This window comes from Equus caballus, chromosome 27, assembly GCF_041296265.1.
Source record: "Equus caballus isolate H_3958 breed thoroughbred chromosome 27, TB-T2T, whole genome shotgun sequence".
Classification (NCBI taxonomy): domain Eukaryota; kingdom Metazoa; phylum Chordata; class Mammalia; order Perissodactyla; family Equidae; genus Equus; species Equus caballus.
In genome coordinates this window covers 44,489,005-44,495,945 of record NC_091710.1, presented here as the reverse complement: position 1 = coordinate 44,495,945, position 6,941 = coordinate 44,489,005, and positions in this window count along the sequence as shown.

Sequence of the window (6,941 nt, the reverse complement as noted above, 5' to 3'; positions counted from 1 at the left end):
GAATGTGCCAGGGCTGCCTCTCCTCCACCCGCATGACACTCCTGAGCTCAGATTTGTGCCTTACTCACTGCCCCCTGGACTCTTGGAGGACGCGTCTTCTTTTCCTGAGATAAGCATCTTTTCTCTGAGACGCTGCTTAGATCTTTTCCTGCCCGTGAGTCTGGACACTGGTGGGAGTTCAAGAATGATGAGAAAGGGTGACATGGCCATAGGGTCTGCGAGGACCGATCTGGCCTATTTCAAAATTTAAATTTGGTTTGAGGTCCTAAAACGGCTATAAAAACCTTACGCTAAATAAGGAAAACTATCCCATTCGGGGGTCTAATCCGAGCCCTGTTCTGCTCTGCTTCGCTCCCTCATTATACTTGTATATACAGTACGGTTGCTATTGAGTCTTTCCTTCCTGTTTTTACACTTATGCTTGCTTCACTGACTTTATTATCGGCAGAATTTTGCAGCATTTTTTTTCCATAGCCATAAATACTATTCAGTTCAACAAATGCATACAAATGGTTTCCATTAGAATTTTAATCTACTCTCAAAATGAAAGAAAAGCTTAATATAAATCTTTTTAAATTACCAGAACATAAATTCAGACAGGGACAGCTCCACCCAGACTACACACAAGGGGTCACATCCCGCTGTCCTCGTTCATAAATTAATTGCGGTCCCTCGCCGCCGTAAATGCACGGTGCATCCTGGAAAGATCATATCTGCCAAGATTGCAGATTGCTTTCCCTCAGACTTTGTAAAAGTCACAGCTTACAATACCTTCATTATGCCGATGAGAATGGCTGTCTCCCCAACTGGAAAGAAATAGGGGTTTTGTTCTGTTGGACCAAGATTTACAGAAAGCAATTTTCCTCCATGCAGGAGATATGACAAACCTGCTGGAAAAAAATGTCACTTCACAACTTCTTTCATTTCATCACCTTTTTTTACTGCCAGATGTAGATTCTCTTTCCTGTGCGCATGGGCTGCCATGACATTTAATGGCTAAGCGAGGTAGTCACCAGTGAGTGGACGCACTTTTCCGAGGGGCTAAGTTGCAGAGTTAATGTTCCTTCCTCTCTCACCTCCGAGAGGCTGTCTGGAAGCATCCCAGAGTCGGCCAGCTGGAGGGAGGGAAAACTCAAGGCCCTCCAGCCCTCGGACCAACTTGAACATGAGAACTTGTGTGAGCCTTGACAGTCTTTTGCAAACAGCCTCAGCGGCCTCCGTGTTCCTCCTGTTTGCTGAGCCCAAGAGGCACAACACACCCGTTCTGTCCTTGGCCATCGGCGGTACTCTCAGAGGAGGACAACTGAAGGACAGAGTTCGGGCTCAGATTTTTTTTTTTTCCATTTCCTCATGTCACAACCTAACGCTGTTCTAGCACAGCTTCTGCATATTAAATGGCCTTTTAGCAACCAGGAAGGGGGTGGTGTGATCTGTGGAGAAAAGGCCCCTCATGTAAATGTATGATTGCTGACACTACCCCACTGAGGAGAAAGGGCAAGATTAGCCTGGAGCCCAGGGGTCAGCAAACCCTGAGAAACGTCACTCTTTACAGCCACTTCTCTCTCCTTGAGTCAAGAGCCGCTGTTCTGGGCTCCTGGCCCACAGCAGCCCCATCCCGGTCCTGTCACCGCCTGTTCTCTGGGCCGTGGTTGGCGACGAGGCTGAGGAAGTCTAAGGAAGAGCATACAGAAATACTCTGGCTTCAGAGAGCTTGTCTGAGGTTTGGGTACCAGAGAGAAAGCAAAGACAAAACTAAATCTCTCTGCCGCCAAGGAGGAGCACCTGGGCCTCGGGCAGCCACCCACACTCTAGGTAAGGCTTCCTACCTGGGCAGCCACTTAGCTGCTCTGGGCCAGGAGGGCAGGGCCACTTGAAAGCCTAGCGGGGCATCATTTCTATGGGCTGGTAAGGTTTTTGCAAATCTTTCTGCAAATGATGCTCACTACCCACATAAAGTGGCATAACAGCCTCTTCGCGTTACTGGGTGGTGCTGGCTGTTCAAGGGCTGATTTCTTGATTCTGAGTCCATTTGCTTTCCATTAGCAGTAATCCCAGGCCCGCAAAACTCCAATTACTAAGTGATAATAGAAACGCTGCTCTGCCTCGAATTCTCTGGAGCACGGGATCCAGAGAGGCGCGGGTTGCGTGCACAGCCACATTGCAATCATATTTGCACCGTGAGAGCAAGACCTCTGGGCAAGTCGTGGGTGAAAGGCCCAGGGGAGCTGAGTGGGTGTTCACAGTGGGTGTCTGCACTGCACTCCGTGGGAGCTGGCTCAAACAGGAAAGGTGCTCCCGAGACAAAACAGGATGCTCAGGCAGAGAAGTGGCACAGGAGGAACCGAGGCACAAAGCAGGACACTGAATGTGTGCTTCTTTGAATTCTGGAGTTGGGGGCAAAGAAAAAACCGTTAGTTACCAGGGACTGAATGATTGCAGAGAGACAGAGCAAGGGGGCGCATTTAAGTCAAGTGGGGCAGTTCAACACTTCACCCAAACTGACGAGAAAATTCACTGTCCACCTGGCCCCCGGTGACCACTCTCAGGTGGCGCAGCTGTTTTGGTTTTTGGTTTTGTTTTTTATTGTAGTCAAACACACATAAAATTTACCATCTTCATCATTTCTAAGTGTTCAGTAGTGTTAAGTAAATTCATATTCTCCAGAACTTTCTCATCCTGCAAAACTGAAACTCTATATCCGTTAAACAACTCCTCATTCTCCTTCACCCTCAGCCCCTGGTAACCACTGTCTACTTTCCATCTTTATGAAACGGACACTTGGGTTGCTTCCATGTGGTGGCCATTGTGACTCGTGCTGCCATGCACATGGGCCTGGGGCAGCTGTTATGTAAAGGAGGCGTGTCAGGCATTACAGCAGCTATCAGATCGTCCACCTGCCCATTGGGTCCTCCCGGAGGGAGTGACCACTCTTTTTTCTCCTAAGATTTCCTGCCCTCAGCACCAAGTTCCTTATATCCTGATCGGCACTGTTCTTGACTTCTTTCTTCCCAAGGCTCTGATCCCTTAAATGTCTCTGTTCTGGCCTATTTCAGATCTTCAAGAATAACTGTCTTCTTTCCATTTCTTCCTCAACCTTAAAACTACTTATCACCCTTAGTTTGTTTCACTGTCGAGTCCTTTTGCTGAATTTTACCAAGGACTATCCTTTCCTCTTCCAGATTTTTCTTCACATTTTCTTGACTCCAAGATCCTCTTTTAAATATACTAGAAAGGTAGACCTGTCTAACTTATCGCTGTGTCACATCCAGGGATAAACAGATCCCGAAGACAAAAAGATGATAGAATTTGTAAGTGACCCTGATGTTCACTTTGGTGATTTCCGTGCCTTTGTTCAGATCTCTGTAAACCTCTCCCCGCTGGGAAACTCATAATTCATTGCTATTGCCTTCATGTAAAAATGTGAAGGGTTTGTCACCTGAGCAGAGTCCACCCTAACAGTGTGTTCTCTCCTATAAAAGAAAAGTTGCAAAGAAAATGAAGTGTCCGCACTCTTTCTCTCTGACCCCTTTGCACTTTTCTGAGCGGCTTCTCACTCAAAATGTTTATTGTGGCACCAGCCACAATTTTTTTTTTAATTAATAGACTACTTCTTGGAGTAGTTTTAGGTTTACAGAAAAATGGAGAGGAGAGTACAGAAATTTCCCACATTATCTCCTCATTCCTCCCCAACACACACACACACACACACACACTCTTCTATTATTAACATCTTCCATTAGTGTGGCACATGTTACAACTGATGATCCAATATTGATACATTGTTATGAGCTAAAGTCGATAGTTTATGTTAGGGTTCACTCTTGGTGTTGTACATTCTACAGGTTTCGACAAATGTATGATGATGCGTAACCCACACTGTAGTATCATACAGAATAGTTTCGCTGCCCTAAGAATCCCCTGTGCTCCATCCTTCCCCGCTCCCTGCCCCTAACCCTTGGCATCAGTCATATTTAAAATCACACTTTGGACCAATTTTCATGAGACTTCCTACTGATGGTCTCTGATATCTCACGTGTCCTTGCTTAAATCCAAAGGGAAGAGGGGGTGTTCAGAGGACAGAGTGAACTCTGATTTTCCTGCTGAGGTTACCGCATGAGAGGCCACACACCAGGAGATCAGAGCAACGAGCTAACTTAGGAATCCTTTCTTCTGTGTCATTGTGAAAAAACTGTTAGCTGCAAAAAAAAAAAAAAAACCAAAATGGAGGGATATGCATTCTTGACACACCACTCCAAAGGCTGCAATGCAACGCAAGTCAACGTTCCAGTGAAGAATGACTGTATTTAGTTTGTTAGATGATCAGATTTTTTTCTCCACACGCTTCTCAGTTGTGATGAGCTCTCCCCCGTGCCTTCCTGGGACTGCGTCCTGAGTCCATGCCCTTCTGGCTTCCCTCCCCTGAGCAGAAGCTTCATGACACACTGGCAGGCTTCTCCCCTTAAGGACAGATCATTAAAAGGGGGATTGAGGAGCTCTGAGCCCCAGACAAGTTCTGGTGACTAGATTTCCAATTCTGGTGATCACGTTAGCTGCCTGACAATCCAGCCCCTGAGGACAGGTGACCTGCTTCGCTCTGGCAGTTCCCTGGTGGCTGGGGCTCTGTCACCTGCTGACACACCTCCCCTGCTGGCCGCTTAGATCTCTCGCTCCTGGGCGCCCCTCACTGGCTCCTCTGAGCTCCAGTCACCCTCACTACGGGCTGGTCCCCTTGCTTGTGCACTGCACTGTCTCTTGGAAAACCAGTGGCCCTCCCTCCCTTCCATCACCACTGTACGACTGTGAGTCCACACTCACAACTTGATTCTGACTCTGGGGCTGGCCCTGTCTCCAAAGCTGTAGCTGACCTGTCCCCCTGGCACCTGTCCCATCCCAGGAGAGCATCTGAGTCCAGCGTCCAGAACTTTATAGTCTGCCTCCATTGCAACTGGCCTGACCACCATCAGCCCTACTCTATGATAAGAAAGCCTCTGAGGACCACTCTGTGGCACAACTTTAGGGGCATCCTTCACAGGGAAACCACAGTATGGTGCTCCTGGGAGCTGTACAACGTGGCCCCTGCCAGGCAGACACCAAGCTGCCCCCTCCAGGAAGCACACTGTGTGTGACAAGCAGAATCTTACAACACTCCTCGATCTGCAACATTTCCCCTTGGCCCTTAGAGACAGGAAAGGGGGTCTGACTGAACCATAGACAGCTTTTCTGACCAAGACTTCCATAGACCAAGTATATCTCTTCACTCGATTAGTCATTTAACAACTATTTATTCAGAACCACTCCTGAGCCAAGGCCTGTTCTAGGCACGAGGGAGTCTACTGGGAATAAGAGAGACTTGGCCCCTGCTGTCTTGTGGGGAGACAAATAGAAAACAATAAATGCAAACAGACAATATAATGAAAGATGGAAAGAAATCGGGCGCTACAATAGAAACTGGGGGATGGGGGTCCCGGGAGGGCAGGTGGTCAGGGGTGGGGGCCTCTCTGAGGAGTAAGACTTGAGCTGAGTGACAGATGGGAAGAGCTGAGGGAGGAAGGTTCCACCCAGGAAGGAGAAATACCAAGTGCAGCAGCCTTGACCTGGGAAGGAATGTTCAAGAAACAAAACAGAGGGGCCAGCCTGGTGGCATTAAGTTCGCACGTTCTGCTTCTAGGCAGGGGTTTGCAGGTTCAGATCCCAGGCACAGACCTACACACCGCTCATCAAGCCCCACGCTGTGGCCTCATCCCACATGCAAAAACAGAGGGAGACTGGCACAGATGTTAGCCAAGCAACAATCTTCCTCAAGCAAAAAGAGGAAGATTAGCAACAGACATAGCTCAGGGCCAATCTTCCTCAGCAAACAAACAAATTTAAAAAAAAAGAAAGAGGCCAGCAAGGCCAGAGCGTCAGGAATGGGAGGGTAGAGGGAAGGCTGGAAATCTAGCCTTAGGCGGAAGGCTGCAGAATATGGTGGTCACGTGCCTGCTTTAGCTCCAGACCCAGCTTGAGCCCCTGTCCCCTTTGCCCCATGTTACTCAGCCCAGGATCCTGGCCAGAGCACTGGCCTCAGAGTTGGGAGGCCTGCTTTCTCATCCCCATTCGACCTCTAACGCTGCGGAAGCCCAGCTAAGTCCTTCACTGCACGCCCCTTATGCACAAAGCCGGGATGCCAGACCAGAGCTAACATCCTCCAGTGATGCTGGTACCCCCCGGACGCAGACTCACAAGGAGTCTGGAACTCCGAGCGCCAAGGCGCCAAGCTCGCACTGCCAGAGTCTGGGATCTTCCCCTGCAAACCCGCCGTCGCTCCTGCGAGAGTGGAAACCTGCCAACTGCAGCCCGGGGACACTAACAACTCACTTGGCCGGTGAGCAATGTCACGGTCGTGTCCAAAAGAGGACAGGCAGGAGGAGCGAGCGGTAACAGGCAGGAAGCCCACTCCCAAACGATGAGGCTCTGAAAAGTCCTGACTGAGCGGGAGTCTAAATTGAAACATCATCCCGGTTCAGCGGAGTGATTGCACTAAAGCAAGTTGGCACAACATCAGACAGCAGGTACCACGGCTGCCTGCGCCCGAGGCTCCAGCTGACTTCCTAATTGGGCCAAAGGAACTGAGTATTGGGAAGCCCCGAGTTCACTGGCACCGCCACCGGGGGCTGAAACAACGAATCCTTCACTCAAACTGCGTCTCCATGGCAGCAGGCTGCCCCTCCCCGGAGGGCTGGACGTACGGGCTCGGACCTGTCCCGACTTTGAGACGCATCTCCAGGATGCAAACCCCGCGCCGGGGTCTCCATCGGCGCTGCGGGGGCTTCGCGCCCGTGGGCACTTTGGTCCTTCCACTTCCACCCCAGCAGACGGCACTTAAGCGGAGGGTTTTGTGATGGGAGACGCACACCCCACGTGGAATCCTTTCGGTACTCACGCACCGATACTCCGTGAGC